This window comes from Rousettus aegyptiacus, unplaced genomic scaffold (genome assembly GCF_014176215.1).
Source record: "Rousettus aegyptiacus isolate mRouAeg1 unplaced genomic scaffold, mRouAeg1.p scaffold_m13_p_1, whole genome shotgun sequence".
Lineage (NCBI taxonomy): Eukaryota > Metazoa > Chordata > Mammalia > Chiroptera > Pteropodidae > Rousettus > Rousettus aegyptiacus.
In genome coordinates, this window is record NW_023416284.1 from 164,908,945 (window position 1) to 164,934,115 (window position 25,171).

Consider the following 25,171-nt stretch of genomic DNA (forward strand, 5'->3'; position numbering starts at 1 on the left):
AGAATGCTTAGAAACAAGGACATTTCTGCCATGTGGTGCTCCATGCAGTTTGATAGCAGTGGATCTGCTTCGGGTCAGTGAGTCCTATGGTTTAAGCCTTGGTCTCCTGCCCTTTCCATGTCCTCTCACTATTATCCCAACAGTCCTTTTTCCCCATCACTCTACTTTCCAGCAGGGCTCTCTGCATTCCTCAGTCTATCAAACCCATCCCTCCATTCAGGACCAAGTCAAAATCCCCCTTGTTCTCTCTCACCTGACCTCTCATTTTTCAGAACTCCTGTGGGCATGTTTTTTCTGTGTCTTCACTTGGCGTTTATCATACATTCTTTGACCTTTTTTTTATAATTTCTAGATTTCTATAAGTTTTATGCTTATTATCCCTAACAATACCATAAATTCTTTGAGGCCAAGACTAAGTTTCCTTTGTTACTTTCCTCCTCTAGGCAATGATTATCTGCCACAAAACTTCCACCCCTGGCAAAGTCCAAACTACATGTTGATTGGAATATACTGTGGCCACATGTGTATAGTTCAAGTTCCAAAAGCATTTAATAGCATTAGTAGGTTGGTCTCTGGAAGTTTTTAAGGAATTTGGCTACCCAGAGTGATTGACTCAGATCCTAAACCTGTTCCTCCATAATGTGCCAATTGTGTCAGAATTGATGTTCTATTTAATTCATTGTCTGTCACTAAATAATTACTTCTGCACTGCAAATTAGGTTCCGTTTTATTAAATCTATCTGACTAAACCAGGCTCTAGGATGCAACCAAAGAATCTAGAAGCTAGTATTAAATTCCTTGCAGAATGTATTCCCACATAACATGCTATGAATACCATTCAAGTCCCTGAAATCAACTAATTCCTGGACTTTCTACAGATGCAGTCTGTAAGTCATGTTAGAGATTATAGGTAAGTTTCACACCCAGCACAGTTATGAGCTGGTGATTAACCTACAGGAATCAATCTGCAACCAAGGACATAGTTATTTAACAAAAATTTCCCCCTTGGAATATAAAACTAAAACCAGTTACTTTGTCAGTATTTCACCAAACAATGCCAATATCTACCAAGGAGTAAGAGACGAGATTCACAGTCAGGCCATTATGTTGTAGCAGCGAGCAACAAACTGAACCAAAGACATATCACACAATGGCAGCGACTTCCTTTCTTTGTGAAGAACAGGTCTTGAACCTATCAAAATCTCATGCATGACTGAAATTTGCAATGCAAAGGTCCTAGAATATAGTTAACCTACCAACATTCCACTGATTACTACTGCCATTCTGTGAACTTGAATGTGTCTGAGTCATGACAGGAAACCCATAAGAAGTAATTTTCTGGAGCACTTGAGTGAGAAATGGGCAGATAAGGAGGACCTCTAAATAAACACTGTTTTGACAACCTTTTTGTAAAATGACAAGATTTGTAAGATTTTGACAATCAAGGAAGATTTGAGTTCTCTTTATGGGCAAGTAGGCTCCAGCCAGGTTTGAGTGTGAAGGCACTGCTGACTCTCAGGTTGAATAGTAGAGTCAAGAGAATTTGGAAAGAGCAAATTCGAAAATAAAACCAAAGGTCAAAGAGCCTACAGTGAAGGCAAAGCATCTTTCTGAAAGAGTCATACAGAGAGAGTAAAGCAGTGGTATAGCAACTGGCGATATCAAAGAAAATTAGCAGGCACTAATGACTGAATAGCAGTGGGCTTGAGTAATTCCTTGAATCTCTGGAATGTAGACACAGAGTGCTTTTTATGGAGAGCCAGTGACTCATGAATGGGAAGGAAATTATTAAAGGTGCCGAGTCAAAGTGGACAGAAGTGTTGATGTTGCCTTCTGACGTATTTCTAGTTGTCCGTTCATATCTTTTGCTCTTTTCTTCTTTAGAAAATTCAAATTCAGATACCAATTCTTCCTATCACTTTCCTAGGAGTAAATATTCCTTTTTCTTCTTCTAGATGTTGCCAAAAAAAAAATTCATTCATAATTTAATCTTTGAGGAGAAAAAACCTTTTCTTCAAATGTATCAGATTTTACTTCTTAATATGTGACTATTAAATTATCTACTCTTTTAAAGCACTTGCTAAATTTGCGGGTAAAGAATTTTAGCAAGATCTGATATGACTGACTAAAAACAGTTTAGAAGTCTACGTACATAGTATTTTATAAAACATTTTGTTAGTCTAAATCCTAAAATTTCTTCCTCTTGCATTAAAATTATGATATATACCACATAGAAACTTATCTATTAACTTATTCTATTCCTTTTTTTACTATTGCTAAAATCTATGTTTTTAATCATACAATTCAAACACATAGCCCAATTATCATCGCATATAAATAACTCTTTAAAAACTTAAATAAAAAAAAAAATCTGGTTCTTTCAGAACATGAATTGTTTTTCATGATCTAATCCACTATTCATTCTAACTTTTAAAATTATCTTTTACTTTTCAATTCCTCTTTTTACTTTTCTTTGAGTTAGAAATAACATTTAGTTCTGTGATCTGTCTATGATGAGTTGCTTCAAAAGCATTGTTAATAACATCAATTTGAGGTACATATACATATACCAGATTACATTTAGAATAAGTAAATCATTTAGAATATGCTCCTATTGTAAATTTACTTTTAATTAAAATATTAAACGTTTTGCCGTCATTATATTTACTGAGCTTTGAATTGAGGACTTATCCGTTTTTATTTGTATTCATTAGTCAAAAAAGTTGACTTTCATTTTTAAACACTACTTGCTTGAAACATCTCTTTTCAAGTTACTTAGGTTTTATTATATCTTGGGTTACTTGCTTTGAATTAGAAAGACCTAAAGTTTGGCAATCTTTTCTGAGTTACTTCCAAAGATACCACTGGAACTTTCCTTGTCCTCAGAGAGCCCCTGGACGTGCCTGCTAGCCTTTTAAATCAGTTTTTGCTTTCTACGGAGTATTCTAGTCATCTAATCAATATTGGGAAATTTGAGTTTTTTCTAGGGGCAAGAAAAGTCAATATGCATTATTTTGAAATTCTTCATGTATATGCACGTTCTGTCAAAGTTAATCTATTAGTAGTACAAGTGATCCTCAGATCCTGGCCATGGTTTGGGAGAGGGAACTGCTGGAGGTGAATTCCTGAGCATGATGGAAAGAAGGACAGCCTCCATTGCTCAGCCCTCTGCCTGCCTGGGCTAGCCACAAACCCCGAAAGCCAGGCTGCCATGCTGGCTGGGGCTGCTGGCTGAGACAGGAAGGAAGAGAAATGAAGAACATGGCAGGAGAGAAAAAAGTCTTGAAGATTTTCTGATGCCTCTTTGAACTACTGGTGAGATCTATGAAGGACATTTTCATTCATCTTTAGCAAATTTGATGTGTCCTGTAATCTCAATATTTAGGTAGCAGATTTTAAGCTTTGACTTTTATAAAAGCTTTTCCTTCTAACATCTTTTTTTTTACCTTCTATATGTCTATATATGCACTTGAATAATTGTAATGCTGAAATTAAAATAAAAAAGTTTTCAGCATATCTTACCTGTTTTCTTATTTTTTATGTCTCGAAATAAAGCTATTCTTCAAATAGCTAAAATAGATCTCATATTTGTTACGATCCTTTATTTTTTTCTTGAACATGTAATTTAACATTATATGAGTCATGAGTAGTGATTGAAATGATCCATTTATAATTTAAGAGGTAAATGGTGAGAGAAATTTGTGTGTTTAGGCTCCTAAGTTATCTATTTGTCCTAAAGACAGTGGTTCCTGAAGAACCAGATTCTCAAGTGTATTTTGATATACTATTAATGTCCAGATCTGTTTATAACTGTATGCAACAGTTAAAATATTTTTTAAACTCCAGGAAAACGCCTCTCAAACTGCATTTGACAACAAAAGCTTTAACTTTGGCACCCCAAAGATTAGTTTTTGCTTCTTCCATTGTTGGCCCTAGTGGCTTCATCTGTAATATGTATAGTGATTGTCTGCAGCCTGGCAACAGCTCAGGGAGTGAGGGGGGCTAGAAAACTATAGCCCCTTGTTAGTTGCAGTCCAAACTTCAAAAGCTTTGAGAACACTGAACAGACAGGTTTCAGCGGCCCGATAAAGCAGCCATGCAAACAAAAGGCAGCTTCCCTCTCACTGAGGTGTCTCTAGATCCAGGGTGATTTTCAACCTACTTTTTTTCTTTTATTTGTGGTGAAACTCCTGGCAATGAGAAAGACTCTTTCTGCCCACGGTTGTGTGCCCCTTGATTCAGCATCAGAGGGAGAGATGGGCATTTATGGCACTATAAATCAAGGGATAAACCATACATGAGCAGCTGGCACATGTGCTAATAACTATAATTATTAATCATGTCAATTTCACACCCTTCAAATTTATGCTATGTGCTTTCTGTAGGAAAGCCATCTCTGGCGCCTTGAGCTGTTTATGGTATGAAAATATGATGTGCTGATGGTCTTTGATAATTGTCTTATGACAGTATTGATCTGCCTACAATTGGGTTTGTGGGGCATCGAAGCCCTGCAAAGTGGTTGTCCTTGTCTCCTGGTATATATCATTGTCACACATCCCCCATTGTTAGTGAGTGGCGTGAATTACTTTCAGCATTTGGCCAAGTCTCTAGCTGCTAGGTCGCCATTATTCTACCCTTATGTCACTGTGAGGACATTTACTTTGATGTTTTCTTTGTACCTCTTCGAGGGCAAGATCCTTTAACTTCAGAACGGTAGCCTGCCGTAGGGTTTCAAAGAGAAAAGACACTACAGGTTTGGGGAGGGCGGAGGCCAAAAATTATGGAAAAATGTGTTCCCTGAAAGAAAGACGATTTTTTACTCTCCTTTCCTTGCCCACGTCAAAGCTTGTCTGTGAGCAGAGAAGGTGTGGGGAAGGGAGAGCTGGAGACTCCAATCAATTGCCAAGTCTTGTGCTCATTAAATAGCACTTTCCAGGGCACCCCAAAGTTGCTGCCACACACCAAATTATGAATCTCTGCTTGCGACACAGATGGTCAAGCTAAGAAATCAGACTGGCTCTGAGTGAGCAGTTACCTGGGGCCAAAGTGGACAGTTTACTCCAAGTTATTTCAATCACTATGAAATCATAATGCATCTTAAAGACAAACCCCTCCAAGGCCAAGAGCAGCACCTTGCTGGTTGATCTGCATATTAATTTGACCTTGCAGCCAATCATCTCTGAGAGGCCGGCAAGAGTGCAGAGTCCATGGGACTCTCCCCACTTGTTTGGAACTCTGCACAGCCCTCACTGGGCAGTGTCAAAATCACTCCTGCTGTCTCTACAGCTGCTCTGTTCCAATGACCCCTGGAAGGTTCTGGGGATTGTTAGAAGAGATTTCTATTAATCAACTACAAACCCACTGTTACAATTTCACACTTTTTTTCCCATCATTTCACACATTTAATGAATTTGGGTGTCTTTTAAATTCAAAACATTTACAATCGAGCCAAAAAAAAAAAAAAAAAAAAAAAAAACCCTTTTTAACACAATAGGCAGCAGCAAGACAGCAAATGTGCCTTCAAGACTGAGTTCCTGAAACTGGCCATTTAACTCAAGAGTGGCCGCCATCTTACTAAAACTATTACCAGGCAGCAACAGCCCCTGCACGACGCAGATCACCAGCAAAACACAGATCTGGTCCGAAGTTTTCGATTTGTTTGTTGTTAGTGCAATTATTTCAAGAAGTCTTTTATTCTAGGTTAGAGTTCGAAATTAACCCTTGTCTTCCTCAAAAACAGGTGCAAAGAAAACTAAGCTCACCCTGTTGAGAGCAGTCTGAGACTTGGCGGCTCCTCCAGAGAAGGACTCTGAGGAGAGGGGAGAGCGTCAACCTTCGCAAAGCTATCAGTCAACAGGAGAAATTATGTTTACTGGGGCTCTGAGTTCTAACATCCATGTATTATGGCTCACAAAGATACGGAAGAAAAACTGGCAACGCCAATAATATGTTTGCTTCTTAATCTCTAAATTCAGAGTGGCTCATCCTATAAATTCGACTTCTGGTGTTGTGTGGTGCCCCGAAGCCCTGGCTGCCAACCAAAGCTTTAGATTCTCTGAGGACTGACTTTCCCCAGCTTGTTCGGTACCCGCGCTCAGACACGGGCCTGGATTGTTCTCTAGCGACCCCTGCTGGTTGATGTTGAAGGCCAGCGATTAACCCAGAGGTGTTCCCACCAGAAAGGGAATAAAGATTCAGGGTGAGAGAGAGCTGGGAGTACAGGGAAAGGTAGATGATATGGCAGGTTAAGAGCATTTAGCATTCACTTCTACATCACGAAGACAGAAAGAGTCATATTAGATTAATGTTAATGTTCGGTGTGGTGAAAATAAAAATAGCCCATCAATCTGTAAAAATCGATACTGTTTTTTTTTTCATAAAAGTAGTTAGACTTTATAGTTAATTATAAACGACTAAATACAATACTCCATTAAAAAGTTTACTAGTTTTCTCTTCCTCCATTTTTGTGTTCTCTCTGCTTTTAATGTTTGACTTTCCCTCAGGGCTACATTATTACTTTTGTGGTCCTTGGGCACTCTTGCCTGTGTGAGCTCCTCCCACCAAAAAAGATATCAAGATATTATTACATAACTTTAAATATGTCAGCCTCTTTTTTCTCTTTTAGGCAAAATGTAATAGATTTTCGTGAGCCCCTAAAAGTATCATGGACTTTGTGCCTCCGAAGGGAAGAGGCAGCCTTTCTCTTGAACATTCCTCAAGACCCCAAAGCACTTTCTTCTTCAAGTGGCCTTTGTGTCTAAAGACACTTTAATGCTGTTTTACTTGTTAACTAGGATACTGGTTCTCACTTGTATTTTTATAACCATTTCCTCACATACTATGTTGTATATTTTTAAGCAAAACATTGTTTATGGATGAGGAAACCACTGTAGGTGGGGGGAAAAAAAGTTTCCCTCAACCCTCTGATAGTCTCTGACTCAGTCTGAAAATTAAATTGACAGATGCAGGTTAACAGAAGAAAAGAATCCAGACCTACTTAACAGAAATTTTACATGCCATGGGCGTCTCCATAAGGAAATTAACCGGGGAATACTTTAACAAGGCCTGTTTGTTCGGATTCTTCTTTGCCTTAGGAGATAAGGATGCTCCTATCTTCTGTGTATACAGGGGGGAACCTTTCTGATGAGGGTTTTGTTTTCTTGCTTCAGAGATGAAGAGTAGGGAGAAGGTTAGAGAGACATTCCTGTTTTTTCTGTTTCCTCAAACTCCCTCAGCTTAAAATATTCAATATGACAAAGTGGCACATTTGGGGGAAGTGTGTCCCTAAACCCCATCCGCCATCCAAGCTGCTACATTCACAGGCCCTTAATCTTCTCTTGCTTCTTGAAGACCTAGACTTAATTTCCTACTAGCGTTTTGCTATACCTGGACACATTTGGACAAAGTTGCAAGTAATAATACTTGCATACATGCACATACACGCCCAACTTATATCCATTAACTTATTCTAAAATACAAAACAAAACAGAACAAAACGAAACAGTTTCTCTTCTTTTAATTTCTCCTCAGTTAAAATGGCACATCTAGGACTTAAGAAATGAACTCGGGAATTTGATTTCTTTGGAAATTTGCCAAGAGGCAAATCAAGAAACACCATGCCTGGTTATCTGGGCTGCTGATGCTCTAGGACTCAGAAAAGCCTGCTGAAGGGAAAGGCTGACGAGAATGTGTGTTCCCAGGAGCCTGAACGAGGTGTCTGCCCTGCCGTTCAGCACAAGGCAAGCTAAGGGAATGTGAGGACAGAACTATTTTGTCACTAGAAATTAGACATCCAAATTCAAGACAGACTTTTTCTTTTCTTTTTTCTTTTTTTCTCTTCCTTTTAAGGATGATTCTCTCTGACAAGAAATGTTGGAGAAAAGCACAGCTTCTTTCAGCTGTCCCTTTCTGTGGGTTTTCCCATAAGAAACTATGCCCAGGCTGCTGCACTGCACTTTGTTATTATGACAGGAAAAAATGAATTTCTAATGTGCTACCTCTACCAGCTGCAAGGAGCGCGTTGGTCTTCCATCACCAGGAACCCTGAGGGTAATGAGCCTGATGTAAGGTGGAGGGCTGGTACAGAGAACATGTATTTAGGGGGGGAAATAACTATCTTCTTTCACTTTGAGATCATCACGGAGATGTTCTTGAGAACAAAGGCAAATGTACAAACGTTCACTGGATGGGAAGGGACACATATCAATGTCTCTTATCAAGCACCTGACTATCCAAAGCTGTACAACTAGTAAATGGCTAAGCTCCGGCATTTCCCACAGACACACAATATTTTAATTTTGTATGGCATTGTAAACAAAAATTGGTTGTTCTCTACCCTGTCATGTTATCGGAATGGACTTTTCCAGGCTCCTGACAGCGTGTGGTGTTTTATCGACACCCCCTGACTGCATGTGTGTGGAGAGGCTCATTGAAAAAACTTGCTTAGACATCTCCAGAATTGGTGACCCATGGAAACTAGCAGCTACTCATATCATAGAAGACTGATTTCAAGAACAGAAAAAGACCTTTGAGGTCACCGTAGTTCAACTCTTATTGTATCTCCAAGAAAACCTCACCTTGTGATGATTGCAGCAGCTTCTTAGCTGGTGATTTCCATTTCACTTCAGCCCTCCTTTCACACCCAAGTAAAAATTTTTTTTAACCTGCATCAAATCATCTCTTGCTACCCTTTTGTTTACCAAATAATTCTACCAGAGTTTTTAATATCTATGGCAAATAGCTCTTTGCCTCTCAAATCCATTCTTTCTTTCTTCTGGGGTACACATGCCTGACTCAACCCCAGTTACAGACCACATTGCTTAGTTTCTCTTATGACTACGTAGTCATTAGACTAAAATTTTACCAATGGAATAAGTTGAAGCAACATATACACTCACTTAAAAGGAAATTGCTACCCTAGCCTTTCTCTCTTTCTCTGTCCCATGATATGCCCATGACCCAGCTTCAATCATGAGTGCAAGGTCAGTGCCCCAGGGAATGCAGAAGCAACAAAAAGGAAAAGACTTAATCATTGAATGCACCACATGGAGCCAAGCTGGCATTTTCCTCAGGGCTATTCCTTGAATCAGAAATAATATCTTGTCTTTTTAAAGCTATTACCTTTAATGGGCTCTTTGTTCTAGCACCTTATTGTTCTAGCACCTTATTGTTTACCTTAACTAATACATTATCCTTCTCAATAGGACTTCTGCCCCCTTTTCAATCTCGTCAGTGGCCACATTTCCAAATGTTCCCTACTCTTCAGTTATTAATTATAAATCTTCTAATTATACTAAAGGCCACATATAAGAACACTTTCCAGCAATTTTACAGAAGATATTGTTAGCTGCCTCCCCGTCATCTCTCTCTCCTTTCCTGACATTAATATTTTGACATCACCTTGAGGAACTTGACTCTCTCCCATTCTTTACCTTGTTATTAGAATGAGATTGGCCTACCTCCAGTTCTAGGGACAGTCTGGATTGGCGGAGGCCATACCTCTTTTCCGTCAACTGCAATAATAAATTCAGTGATAAGTACATAACCCAATCAGGTCTAATAAGCAAAAATGAATCCCAAGACTTTCACGTTTCCCCTGGACAATGATGGGTGCAGATATGAGGTTTGGAACTGCTGTTGTCTTTTTGCATCCATGAACAGATGCAGCCTGAAGATGAAGGAATGCAAAGCTGTGAGAGTCACCGAAAAATGGAGCGAGAATTCTGATAACATTGTTTGAGCCCTAGATCAGACTACACCTGAAGGCAGATTTACCCATTTTTTTTGATTCAAGCCAACTTAAATTGAGTAGTCTGTGACTTCTGACATAAAGAATTCTAACAAATGTTGGAAACAATCTTCCCTCAGACCAGTTTGTTCTGAACACTCTTCCCTGTCTGCAAAACTAATGTTCACTATTCAAGGCTTAAGCTATTTCTTACCTTCTCTATAAAGTCTTCCATGACTCTCTATGAGCGCTGCATCCCTCAGCCAGAGTAAGTTGCTTCTCTCAATGCTCTTGAAATTCTTTATATCAATTATATCATTTTATTATTTTTGCAATTATTCATTTAAGAGTATACCTCCCCCCAGAATATTTAATGACCGTGAGCAACTTGAAGTAGAAAATCATGTCTATTTTGGAATATAAGCACTCGACACATTTGTTAATCTTTGTTAATGCATAAAAAAGATAACAAAGTTTATTTCAATTAGTAGAAAGAAGACAATGGGAAAATTAGATCTTTTCACAATTGGAATGTCAAATAGTGAACTGCCTATCACAGGAAGGGATGAAGCAGAACCTGAGTGTCTTACTGTTGTAGAATAAATTTGAGTCATGGACATCCTTTTAGTTCTAAAATTTTCTGAATGGCTTCTCATTTCAATCTACTCTATCTGAATGATGATTGAAGTAAAATCAAAGTGACCACAAAATCAGAAACCCAAAAGGCTAAGTGAAAATTTAATTAAAGCCATTGCATATTTTAAATATCCAAATCACTCAGATCTACCATGAAAACAGTGTTTCTTCCCACTAATCTAGTCTGTCCTTATGTGGGACTATCTAGTTCTCTGTATGAACCTTTAAACTTTTAGTTTCCAATTAATACTTCTCATTTAGAATCATTTAAGAACAGTACAACTTGACAAGAGGCCGAAGACAATGACCTCTGAAGTTTTATTTCTTCAGTCCTGCATGCCCCAATTAAATCACTAAAAGATGCAGGGCGTTGCAAAAGACTTCGGTCAACAGGCTCGGACTCTGGCAACTCCAAGGCCAGGAAGTGGGTGAGAACCTTTTCACTGGGCATGAGATAGATCAGAGCCTGGTCCTAGAGACAACCATTGGGCATATCAAAGTGAAGTTGCTCAACATAATTTGGTCACTATCAGGAGGGAAAAGCTAAGATGGAGGATATATGCCCAAGCCAAGTCACTCTGGCAGTTCTGCTAGGATGCAACCCACCTTCGACAATAAGGGAGGATGCTGACATAGGAAAGGGGAAAGTAAGAACTAGACCTCAACCAGGCATGTTGGGATGTCGGAGAAGACATTCAGACCTTCAAGGAGACTGGATCCCCTTAGAGAAGCCCTGGGTTGGACTAACCCAGGAATCGAAGTGATGAAACTTGTAGACAATTGGGCCCTATGCTTTTCCTCTCTGAAACTGAATAGCCTAGTTACTGCTGAAGGAGTCTCAGAGAGAGGCTGATCAATTTTTTGGGGTCTGGTAAGTATAATTTAATTCAGTCTCCTGTGGACTCTGGAGTCAAGGCTGCTAGATATGTTTCAAAGTCTTTCAGGACTGACTTTAAAATAAGATGGGCCTGGTTCTTCATTAGGGGTATGACGGTCAATGCCGATTTATGGAATCGAATTAAGACCAAGGCAGAAAAAAAATAAAAGCAGAGGCCTACAGGACTCATCCTGATGGAGAAACATAGAGCTTTCCTAAATATCTATTAGTAGGAACATTGGCAGTCAGCTAACTGTCCCTTGTGGAGTTCTGGTTCACCCGGATACTGGCAAAAAGTTTAAATTTTAGTGTCCATCCGTGAACTAAGTTTCGATATGTCATATCCAAAGTATTTACATACTGAATTAAAATAAATATGCAGATTTTCTGCTTCTTCTTTCCCTCCAGTGTTGGGCTAACAATACATTTTGCACTGGCCTCTCTATGGAATAAGGGAGCCATGATGAATCAACCTCCATTTAAATTTTGCTGCACAATTCAAATATGTATAGGATCTTTTGCTCTCTTATAATAATTCGTCATATAAACTCTATACGTCTATCTGACAGGATAGTCATTTCCCATTAGGATGTAAACTCTGTAGGCCAGAGGTTTGTTCACCGATGACTCCTGGTACCGAGCACATAGCACTCATTTTAAAAAAAATGTACATTGAACGAATGTCAAAGTTACCAACTGGGAAGTGGACGAGCTTTTTTCTTTTTTCTTTTTTATTCTATTCTCTTGTAGTTTCTTCTCCCCTTCTCTCTTCGATCTCTTGTTTATTAAAGCTCCCACTAAGTATACGACATTTAAAAAACCTGTTCCGATTTCCAAATGACTTAGAGAATCATTAATCTTAAAAAAAAAAAAGAAAAAAGAAATGAAGCAACCATTATGAGCAAGATATCAAGCCAGGCACTAAAAGAACTACAAGTGTATAAAAGATTAAAACCCTGTTTTTAGGTATTTACTATCTAATAAAGGAGACAAAATATTCCTGTGTTACAGTAATATGGGATATTATGAGATATGTAAGTGGAAGAAGCACATAATCCATATTGTGGCCTAGGGGTGGTTACAGTGATGTGTACAAATGAAAAAGTCATGGCACTGTATACTTAAGATTATAAACTTTATTTTATATTGATGTATATTTGATATTACTCAATTTAGAAAAGGAGGCTTTCATTTTGAAGTGTTCAGAAAAAGAGAATTTGTGGCAGTGACAGGCTTAAATCACTAGTACCGTTTCTAATTAGGCAGCTAGTTACCATGATTTAGTCTGGATTTGCTTGATACTAAAGTGTCACCATTAAAATAAACATACATTAAAAAACAATGTATGTTTTTGCCATGCATAAAAGTCCCTGCCATATTTGCCAGAACTGTCCAATGTTTGATTTTAAATGATAATCCACCATAGTTTTAGGTAGATACAGAGCAAATCTCCCCTTGGATTGGCCTGACCCTGACCAACTGTCATGCAGGTAAAAAAAAAAAAAAAAAAAACACCAATATTTCTGGTAATTCTGAAAGTGGAGACCTTTCTAGAACTTACTGGTGTTAGAAAAAAGAGCTAGTATGCAGTACCCTTGGAACCCAGAGCATAGCCCTCACAGGGCAGGGACTGATGGCCAGCTGTCAGGCCTGAGTGACTGACTGACCATTGGCTGGGTCCCTGCAGGTGGTAGTGACATTGATGGAGAGTGATGGATGACTCTAACACAGCCCCATCCCACCCACTTACCCATATGCATGACAGAAGGGCTCCTGGCCTAGATGTCCTGGCTGACAATGCCTCTAAGTAGGCATTCAGATGTGTAAAAACATCGCATTCAGATCCAGCAGTGATTCAGTCAGGAATATGGAGGCATTTAATGAGTTGCTAATGTGAAAATAATTTTCTTTTCTGGCTTTTGAATTGTAGGAATAAAGGCAGATAGAGGGAAACCATACAACTGGTAATGACTCCGCTGAAATAAGAAAGTAGCTTTCAGGAAATGTAAAAAGGGCGAACCTGGCCCTGTCAGAAGTGATAAGAGCTTATTGATACATCCCTCCTTTATTTTTCTTCTACTCCCCCTTCTCTCTCACCCCAACCCATCCTGCTTTGTGCTTGTGTGTATTTACTGTCCCCTTCCTTCCCTTTGATGCATTTTTCTCCCTCCTTCCATTCCTCAACCCTTCCCTCTCTTCTCCGTTACCCTCCACTCTTCTTCATTCTCTCCTCATCCCTTAATCCCTCTCACCATGCCCCTCTCTCAAACAAGATTGCTTTCCTTCCTTGATTTTTTTTTTCATATTTCATCATCATTTTTGTAATGATTTCAGGGCATGTGTCTTTAGAAATAAAAACTGCAAAATTTGTAGAATTAAAAGAGCTAGGAAAACTAAGACAGGAATTTTCAAACTTAAAAACCACACTGGGAGCTGAGATGAGAGAGAATTCATTTGTCACTCAGGATAGTGCTTTTCGTTGTCTACCTAGGAAGGCTGATGCGGAGAGCCTCTAGGGATTGATCAGCTAACTGGATGAAATGAATGATGGGGGGCTACCTGCACACACAGATGGAATACCTGCATATAATAGTAACCCTCACTGACAGGAACACTTTTTTTTGTTGTTGTTGCAAAGTTCTAGCTAAACTAGGTGAGAGTCTAAATTATAAAGCACTTCTAAAGAAATGAACCTTTATAACTTTCAAGGACACAACAGTAATAGAACTTGAATCTTCTCTAGGGGCTGCTCCTAAGAAACTAGTTTTATTGACTAGAGGATAATGTTAGCAACAGATAAAATCTGATTGTGAAACATCAATTGTATATAAATGAACATTTCTGCTAAGGTTGTTTGAGAACAGTTTAACTTTCATAATTAACTGGAAAATGCTCCCTTCAGTATTGTTTACATTATCAATGCAGGTGGTAAATTTTCCTTTCAGAGAAAATACCAGGTTAAACTTTATTCCAGGCACAATTTCAAACAATCACAGACTCTAATTTCGTGAGGCTTATGTGAATGTCTCTATTAGCTTTAAATAATCTTGCTTCAAACACTTAAGGACTAGAAATATTGGTTGAAATGTCTGTAACTCCTTTCTAGCCCTAAGTTATTGCGAGGTAAATGGAACCATGTGTAACAAATATTACATAAAAACCAGCACCTTACCTTTGAAATGGCTGATTGTGATATATTAGACAGCTGTAAATTAGGCGCTCGACATAACATAGGGTTTAGACAACACTTTCAGATTAACTGATAAAGAACTACCAATTGGCTGTGTTTTCAGGGACACCCAGGGACCTGGTCTTTTTTTTTTTTTTTTTTTTTGGTCAAATCATTAGACATCTGCTCTTGCACTAGACCACAGGGATTTATCTCCCCAACCTTCACCTCCAGCTCACTCTACCACCTCACTGGGAGTCTCTGAAAGAAACACAGGATACCTAGGGCAGTAAGTCATTGCTTGATTAAGCCATCAAACAGGAAAGAGGTTTACAATTTGAAAGAGACTTTTGTGGCCCTCGAGGGCTAGTTTTGAAATCTTTTCTTATTGTTAGAAGATGAGGAAAGAGGACACAAAAAAGATGTAGCATGAATGAGTAGGAACTCAGGGCTTTTCTTGTTTCATTACTCCCCCTGCCCAAAGCCCAGTACGGATCCACAGAAGCCATTTTTTATTTCAGTGACTGTTGGCTGCTGAGGGTCTCCTTCCTGGATCCACCTGGATCTGCAGGGTATAGAGGCCTTCGTACAATCTAAGCTATTGGAGGATTGCCAGCCAATTGGGGCATCAGCATCAGCGCAGATGTTCAGATGACTGCCAGTAGCAAACCACAGGTTCAAGTATGAGCTCTACGACTTACCTGTTATGTTACCTCAGACAAGTTAATTTTCCTGTGCCTCAGTTTCCTCATCTTTAAAATGGAGCTAAGATGGATGAAATGATACTTGAGATTTGCTTCAGAAATTGGGGAAGAGGGTACGGTAGCAGTAACTAGGTAAACCGAAATTGGTCATGAGTGGGCAATTGTTGAGTTGGATCGTTGATATACAAAAGCTTATAATACCATTCTTACTACTTTGTTTGAATTTTTGGAAAGTTTGAAAGTTTTGATAACAAAATGTTTTTAAAATTAGCAATAATAACTGAACCTACCTCATAAGATCATTTTAAAGATAAAATGAGTTGATATATATCTGAAGACCTCCAGACAGTGTTTGGTCCGTAGTAAACACTATGTGGGTGTCAGGTATTAGTATTATCAATGTAGTTATCATTACCATCTGACAGGGTGTGCACTTGACACCCAGAAAGCATAGGAGTAACTTGAATATTAGTTGTGTCAGCTCATCTCCCAAATCCACCCTTTTTCTCTCTATTTTAACTATCCGGCGTATTTGGTTAAGGCCTGTTTTCTTCTCTCTCAAAGATTTCCAACAGCATCCAAACTGTTTCCCTGTCTCCTATCTTGCCTTCCACTCCTTTTAACACAGACAAATGCAGGGCAGAGTTCAAAAGAGCACTAAGAGGCAGAATCTTCAGGAGATTGGCACGGCCAGAGGTGCACACAGGGATGCAAAGCTACCGAGGCAACTAGGGGTCAGAGGGTGGGCTGGATGGGACGGGAAACGAAACCATGCTGGAGATTAGAGTATACTTTACAAATGCGACAATGTGAAACTGAACCAGGACAGCGGCAGTGGGAAAGAAAAGAAACTAACAGGGGAGAGACAAAGTGTGCTAAATTCAAGACAACTCTACTCTTCGGAGATAGACAACGTAAGGGCTGAGAAAGAGATGAAGTACATGATGACGTCAAGGTTTTGGTCTAGGTAAGTAGAGTGATAGTGGTGGCCTTCGACTCAGTAGGACCATAAGTATAGTATGCAGAACTAGGGAGGGCTCAGGGAGAAAGAATGGATTTGATTTCCTAGGGGAGAAAAAATTTTTTCTTAGACCCTCTTAGGGTCTCTGGCTGGGTCTGAAAATTAAACTGACAAAAGACAAGTTAGCAGGAGAAAAATATCCAAATTTACTTAATATAAGTTTTATGTGACATGGGAACCTTCCTAAGGAAATAAAGACCCAAATAAACAGTTAAACCCGAGTGTTTTTGTGCCAGGTTTAATAGAGTACACAGTCAAGGAGGAATATGGTAGGTTAGGGAGTATGAGGCAAGTGTAATAAACTGGTGGACACTTACCAAATCCTGTTTGTTCTCAGTGTCACTCTGTCTTAGAGATAAGAATGCTCCTGTCCTCCAGATATAGGCAGGGGACCTTTCACATGAGGGTCTTATGACCTGCTTCAGGGATGAAGGTGGGGTAAAGATCAGAAGGACCTGTTATTGCCGTTTCTCAAACTCCTTCAGCTGAAAATATTCAATATGCCAAGGTGCCACATTTGGAGATAGTATATTCCCAAACCCCATCAGTTCTAATGAGCTAAGTCTGTGGTATCTCAGAATATCCATGAAGAATTGTTAGGGAAACCAATAAGAATGAGAATGTGCTTCATCACTGGAGCCGCCTATTTATGTGCCAAAAATATATACTCTTTTAAAAGTTAAGGGTAATTTTAATTAACAAAATAGAAAAAAATAAGAGATCAAATTAAGAACATCCTTCCTGATATGTCAATACTGCATACAATTGAATCAAGAAAAAAGTTTAACTCTAGGAAAAATGCTTATAGATAATAAATTGAATTGGATGTGTATGTGTGTGATAGACACATTTAAGTTCTCTCTCTCCCACCCTACTTCTGTCTCTCTCACTCACACACAGAAACTGTTTTCCCTATTCATCAATGTAGCAGAGAGAAACTATAGTACTGAGGAAGGAGTAGATCATACCCAGCCTCCCAGTTTGATTAATAAGTGACAGAATTGCGTTCTTGTTTTCAGGGAGCTTTCCTATCATGGCTGTAATCTCTGGAGAGCTGAAGCCTACAAAGCGATAACATCTGGTGCCCATTATTTCTCCAGATCTGTTGTGATTAGTCCATATGATAAGCCTGGCCAATTGCTATGGGCAAGGGATTGCTACATTCCCACCATCAGGGTACTGGAGCTGTCACTTCTGGTTTGTGGCCCCTGCTAATTTGCCACCACAATTTCCAATATCTGCTAGAATTCCACAAGGAAATCTCAATGCCTTGCAGGGGCAGTAGGCTGTGTGGCTGTAGACAGAAGGCTAGCGCTGCTTATAAGAAGGAGAGGTTTATCAATTAGCTCAAGCAGCACTGTGTAGACAGCGACTGGTTGTACACTCCCACTTCCGTTGTACCATGTTGATGAAGTGGTCCAGGAAAACCGATGTGCTAATGGCAGAAACAGTGAAGCATCCAAAAGTTAGAAGGAAAAAGAAAAGGATCAGAATAAATAAATTTATTTTATTTATTATTTCTTTTCGCTATTTAATAAAGTGGATTTTCTGGCTTTCCAGACTCTTTTCATTCTCCCTCCTTCATCTTCCCTCAGAAACAGTGACATAGAAGAATAACAGTTGGAGGCTATCCAGGTGGTAGAATAGTTTGTCATTTCAGGTGGGGGAAGAGGATTTAAGGCCCTAAAAAGGGCAGTTACACTATTTGATAGCACTCATTAGTATCAGAGCTGACTGCTGAATTACATGTCCCCATAAAAATTTTTACACAAGTTTTAAGAATTTATTAGGTGCAACTATGGGCTGACTACAAAAGTAAAAAAAAAAAAAGTGTAGTTCATCAAATAATTATAGTTTTTACAGAATACTAACAGTGATTAAATAATTTTTACTCTGAAATAAATATTAACTTTGTCATTAAATAAATTCTAAAGATGAAATTTGGAACAATAGTTCACCAAATAGATATGAAGGAACAGATTAAGTTAACTTTTTCTATAAGTTTTTTCACTAAGTAATTATTTAAAAATCATTTGACTCAAAAACATTTTTAGAAGCATATGCTTATTTTGATACCTTTGTAAGAAACGTCAGCTAATAATTCAGAATTTAAAATTAAACAGTAAAATGCAACAACTTGTTGTTACTAATTCAATAGAACTTAAAGTTCCTAACTACATGCCGAGTGCTGTGACTACATGTTGTCACAAATAGCTTAAGGTCATATGTCTCTTAAATTTGTATAGAGAAAGTAAACTGTCCCTTGGCCATTAAAGAAAAAAAAAACGCTGTGACGGATGCCTGAATTTCTGCTCTGCCACTTGGGTATTTTACCATTGTAAAAACATAGACTTAAGATCTAGAGTGGAAAAGTTATCTTGTAACTAACATCGAAAATAGTAGAAGCAACAAAATGCCAGATGCTTAATATGATAAACAAAGATCAGAGTAATATAGCTAGAATCACTCCCAGAAATGTAAAGATGGGTGACATAAAATAGTGGTGAAAGACAGAGGGAAAAATTTGGTCTAAATTATCAAATAATTATGTCTATTTTTTCTTTTTCTTTTTCTTTTTTTTTTTTAGCAGCAGTGCCCAGAGAGAAAAATGGAAATGCCGATTCAAGGCAAAATACAGTCTTCCAATCTTACTTCGCCGGAGTTCAGAAAGCCTTTCAACTTTTTGCTTTTTAGTAATACAGTTCTAGTCTTGCTCATGCTGCCCAGTGCATCTTTAACTATGGACTTCTGGCCGGACCTTGGCAATCATTCATTTCCCTGATTCTACTTCTAGTTACCTTCCGTTCTTCCCTCTCAATCTCTGGACTTTTTTCAGTGTTTAGAGATCCCCTTCCTCACAATGACCAGGTCTGGAGGATAAGGTCAAGCAACCCTAGTGGTGAAGCTGTTTTCTCTGAATTGTGCAGCCTAATCATCTAAGCCCCAACTGGGTTTAGAGAGGCCTGAATGTTATCGATTACTTGTATGCGAGCAGCATTCCCTCAGTAATTAACTCTTCCCCATTTCACTTTGAATGGTGGTAATTTAACCAAGAGGGGCCCTGTATGCAAGTCACTGAAGGGAATGGAATGAAAAAATCTGTCATTAAGTTGCCTCTTGAAATAGATCAATGGAGACGGATCTCAGTGTCACTCTGTCTTAGAGATAAGAATGCTCCTGTCCTCCAGATATAGGGAAGGGACCTTTCACATGAGAGTCTTATGACCTGCTTCAGGGATGAGGGTGGGGTAAAGATCAGAAGGACCTTCCTGTTATTGCTGTTTCTTATACTCCTTCAGGTTAAAATATTCAATATGCCAAGGTGCCATATTTAGGGATAGTATATTCCCAAACCCCATTAGTTCTAATGAGCTAAGTCTGTGGTATCTCAGAATATCCATGAAGAATTGTTAGGAAAACCAATAAGAATGAAGTCCAGGTGAAGCTGAATGAAGTCCAGTGAGTACGCAATCTTGGCCCATAAATTTGGATAATTTAATCTCTTAAATCCTCCTTCAGTCTTGAACCTCTTTCTACTGTTTTTAAATGACAAATGAATGTATCGTTTTCTCAAAAGAGGAAGTATCTACAAAAGTTTTTGCTATTAACATGGGTAAATTGAAATATAAAACTGATTGACAGAACTATGTAAATGATATAAAAATATTATAATCAAAACGTGACATTTTATCTCCTTTGTATTTCTTTGAAATTGAAAACAATTGCTTCAATATTTCAGTTTTTTTCTGGGCAGGAATAGTTACATTTATGTCTTTTAAAAATAATCTCTGTCCATCATACAATATTGATCCCTGAACAAGGTTAAAATCCTAGGAATCAGAATATTTGAAAGATTTCATAGATGTGAAACAGATTCCAATCATGGTCCTGTTACCAAAACTAGAAAACAATGCTAATTTCTTGGACACAAATGGATTTCTTATAGGATATTATGAGTAATTTTTTGCTTTGTAGAATCTCTTCACTTTTCTTTCATAATTTTTTTTATTATTCATCTTTTCTTCTCTTAGAAGGAAATAGTTTAGTAAATTTAAACATAGTAAATAATGAAGAAATCCCAGGAATTGTTTTCAAAGTGACTCCAAATAACATTACCCATTTTTCCAGCAAATATGTTGCCATATCCCAAATTGCTTTTATTGTTCAAAAAAGCAAAAGCCAAACCTCAGAGCAAAAAGTGAAGAATAAATGTGATTCCTGTTAGCGCCAATAAGGTTTTGTGTGTGTGTGTGTGTGTGTGTGTTGTGTGTGCGCGCGCGCACGCACGCGTGTGTGTGTGTGTGTGTGTGTGTAGCTTTGCTGTGATAAAAAAAAAGAAAAACATTCTGTGGATTTAAAATATTTTAAATTAATAAACAGACTAGTCACTGTAATTTTTTAAAAATCGTGTTTATTTGGGTATGTTCAAGTACTTATCCAACTTTGCTGCAATTATACTTTTGCAAATCGAAAGTGGAATTTCTCTTGGTTTGCATTTACTGCATAATAACGTAGAGTAAAACCTCCTGTGGTGGAGACATCGTCTTCCAGTCCAAACACGACCCAGTGGTTCCACTTGACCAGGCTTTCAGAGGAGCCCAAGGAGGTCAGACCCTCTCCATTGACACTAATGGACCATTTTATGCAAAACTGTTCATTTTCCAGAAGGGACCATGTCTGACTGGTGGAGTGATTCACAAAAATCACTTCATTAAACGAACGCTCTTCATGCATGGCCTTATTCCCTTTAGTGGGTGGAAACTGAGCCACACACATGGGAACCCGAAGGGGGAGTTCGACAACGCAGATCTAAACTCAGGTTTCAGTTCCTGCGTTCAGACAATGACATCCTGGGGCTGCACACAGGCTAAGGCAAATCTTGTGACTCCATTTGTCCCTGGTACGCCCACTGCCATGAAAATAAGCACTGCATACAGCATTAGGGAAGCCGCTCCCACAGGAGAGCCCTGACAGCCCCCAGTCTCACACTCACACCAGTTTTATTCTTTCCCCAAATGTTGCTGTTCACGACAGGTGTGACCAGTGGGCCCTTGAGTTGGACTCCTCCAGGGCAGGCTTGTTAGAATGCTATTCCATGGAAACCTGGGCAACCAGCACAAGCTGAATATGCTCTCTCCTCCTGAAAGAACTCTTGCTCCCAGAAATTCTCTCACACTCACCAAAACATGGCAAGTCCAAAGACATGAACATTTCAGAGGAGGAAGGAGCCTCACTTGGAAAAAGAGAAGAAACAGGGACTATTGCGGTTTGGAAGACAGAACAGAAGTAAGAGGATAAGCTGAGATGTTGGTTAGAGCGCAGTGAAAATGCTGGGAGATCCTGGTACAATTTATCTAAAACTTTTAAAGCTACATATGAACAAATTATCTTTATTCTTGGGTCATTCTGTTCTCCAGAAGTTGCCCTGCTTAGAAGAAGCCAGTTCTTCTAGCTGCAAAATTTCACAGGTTTTCATTTGTCTGAGTGGTGATTCTGCTTCTCTCATCAGGAAGTCTCTCTCATGTTACTTTTCAACTTCTGTACCAGGTTTGGTAATACTGGATTTCACTTAATGTTCAGAGTTTAAACCCTTCGACTTTGTTAAATACTAAAAATGAATTCTTTGCCTTTAAGAGTGCGATGGCCAGTGGTCTGTGAAAGGTCCGTTTTGCTTTGCACAGCCCAGGACTGCGCTGAGCTCAGCTGCACCAGGCTAATTTCCATAAGCATCATGTGGTGTTACAGAAACCACATTTTGCCAAGCTGTCAACTATACAGCCTTCTCTTTGCTAAACAGACTCCCATTAAAACTGTCTGCACAATTTGTCAGTTAAATGAGGTACAAGAGGGACGCTCTATTTGCCCCTAATTAGCTGCGCAGACTACCTTTGTCTGTTTGATTAAGCATTCACATTATCAATTTTGTTTAATCTGATTCATTTCACACACCTCCCCTGGGACAAAGCCCATACGGTTAACTAATCTCTGATATCATCTCTCATATCAGGCAGCTATCATCTCCCCAGAATACATTCTACCCACAGGCACCGTGATCATCAAGCTCCACAGAGGGGAGTTGTTCTGGCGAGGGGCAGGAGTGTAGCTCAGGACCTGGAGCTGAACCTGACATACTTAACTTAAAGCATAAAGCAGATTCTTCCTTAGCGCCATCTGTCCGCCATCATCCATTCATTCATTTATTCATATTCACTAATTCATTCACTCAGGCAGTAAACATATTGTCTGCCTACTATGCACCAGGGGCTGTGCTGGAAGTTTAGAGGGATGCGAAGATGTATAAGATAAGGCTCAGCTCTCAGATTGCTTATTCTCTCAGCCCAGGGAGTACTGTGGAAACTGTCAACCAGCATGGACAGCACACTTCTTCCCTGAGGCCAGTTCTACCATATCTGTCATGCATGGCCTATTTGGCTCAGCTATGAAACAACTCTCCAAAGAAAAATTTCGGAAAAAGGCATAAAAGCAAGTGGTCATGGCTTCCTGAAGTAATCTCTCCTCCTACTCCCATTTGGAAAAATAGTTGGCAATGGGGAAGGAAGAGGTTTAGGAAGTAGAATTAACAAATCACTTGATCATAAATAGTTCAGAAATCTCGTTGCATCTAATAACTTCATTGAAGTTATTGCTTAGTGAAATCAAACTAATTACATTCAACCTGACATCTTGGTGGACTGACAAGAAAAAAACAAATATTAAATGTTAGCAAAGCACAAATGAAAATTTCGAGAGAAAAGGCAATTGGCGTAATTTAGTGGAAACTATTCTGGGAATGGGAGTAGCTGGAAAATACGTAGGTATTCCTGGTTCATGAAACATTTGTATACTGAAAAACTATATCAAAACCTTATGCTAATTAAGATTGCAATCTCAGACACATATTCTACCTGAAAGTTTCTGGATGCTGGCACTTGATAATCTCCTGAAAATGAATTTTGGAACCTCAGATTTGAAAATGAAAGGCCTTACAGGTTTATTCAGTGCAATCCTCTACTTTGTCTGGCAATCTCCTGGATAACATTCCTAGGTGAGGGAATCGTTGAATTCTGCATAAGTGGCTCCACAATTGAGCTCTGCTGTCCTGGGCAGCTGCCCTCCCCAGTCAATCAGTTTGGAATAGCAGAAATATACTCATTAGTTGAGCTGAAATCTGCCCCTATGAAACTCCAACTAACTATAGTGAGTGGGGCCATGGGGGGGACTCGATCCCTTCTTCATAATTTCGAAGACAGCTTTTATTATCCCTACTCCAACTTTCTTTCTCTAAGCATAATACTTTCGTTTCTTTCAGTAGTTCTTCTGGTGGTTTTTAGTCCTTCTACCTTCTCTCCTCCTTTTCTTCTAAATAGTCTTTGGTTGGTTACCCTTCCTCTTAAAGTCTGATTCCCAGAACTGAGAATTGTCTCCAAGAACATCTGACTTATCAATTGGGGTGGGAATCTACCTGATGCTGGACCACATATGGTCAAATCATATGGTCAAATTCTACAGATTTAATCTAAGAACATGTTGACTCTTTTCACAACGTCATTGTTTTCTGTATTCATATTGTCCTAAAAGCCTGAGAGTATTTTTTTTATTGCCTTTGTTCAGATCTCATTACTCTTGATTTGCCCTGTTACTCAATTTTGTTAATTCCTGTTATGTTTTATCTTGTTCACATAGTTTATTATTTTGGTTTGTGGGCTAAGATCTAATTCTGTCCTCTCAATTTTGTATTGTCTCCCAATTTGACAAGGATGGTGTCTCTGTTTCATCCAAGTTATTAATTAAAAAGGGCAAGAATAAAAGTGAGTAACAGAAAGTAACTGAGGTTTCTAGAATAATAAAAATAGCTACTACACTAAGTACTTTACATGTCTTCTCTCATTTAGTATTCATAAAACTATTTCATATCATTAGCATCAGGTTAGAGATGAAAACATTGAGACTAAGAGCCTAAGAAAATGACTTGTTCTTAAGAATTAAATTGATAATTATGTGGAGCTAGAATTTTAACTTAGGAATGACTGAATCCTGAGCCCAACTTATCAAGCACTTTACTGTATTTACTATTTCATATCTCTAAGAAAAAAAAATTAGACCATAAGTCAGGACAACGACAAAAATGAGAAAGTAAAATTTTATAAACTTTGCCATTGAACCCATGTTTATTAGTTTACCACATATTTCTCTCAGGTGTAAACAGTGGAGTTTATCATACTCCTCTATTCAAGTCACATTATCACTTTCATGTTTTATTTATTCTTTTAATTTCATTTTCTGCTTCCATTCACCTCCCCCAACAGGAAGCTTTACTAATGAGTTCATCTGTAAACTTGAATCAGTATTTATCCTTGGAGAATATGTAATGTTATTGTTTTGACTGTATTTATTTACATAAGATACATTGGGCTATGTTCTTGTTTCTCTTCAGAGCGAATAAATCTTTTGCCTTATACTAAAAGATTTCTGTGGAGAGAAACACTGGAAAATTAATTAAATTTTTGAGTCTTCCTCGGTAATACATACATACATACATACATTGAGCTAGAGACCTCATTCTGTTTCTTATTTTTCTTCCCGAGTACTCTATTTTCGAAATATATGTATGTTGTTGGGCATACATCCTATTCATTGCCTATAACTGCTACATAGTATCCCATGGTGAGCATCCGCCGTATCTTATCTGTCCATTCTTCCAGTAATAGCTCTCTACATAGCCTCCAACTCTTTGCTATCACAAACAAAGCCAAGGAACATCTTGGTACATGACACTTATCTTAAGTGAGAATTTCTCTAGATTATAAACCAGGAGTGGAGGTTCTAGGACATTAATAGATGAGCCCTCAATGGTCCCATTAATAGGACACAGGATTTCTGTTTCCCTGCATACTCTATTTGGTATTTTAAACCCATTTGTCTACTCGGTTTCTTATTTCCGGATTAGTGGCAGGAACTCTTTGCATAAAAACATACTTATTATTTTTTTCTTATTATTTCCTGTTTATTTTTCTTAATTCGTACCTATTTTCATATA

General features: G+C 38.5%; 1 pseudogene; it reads left to right on the forward strand.

Moving 5' to 3' along the window:
- The first annotated feature begins 24,548 nt into the window (after positions 1-24,548).
- LOC118606384 lies at positions 24,549-24,657 on the forward strand (annotated as a pseudogene).
- Positions 24,658-25,171: the final 514 nt, after the last annotated feature.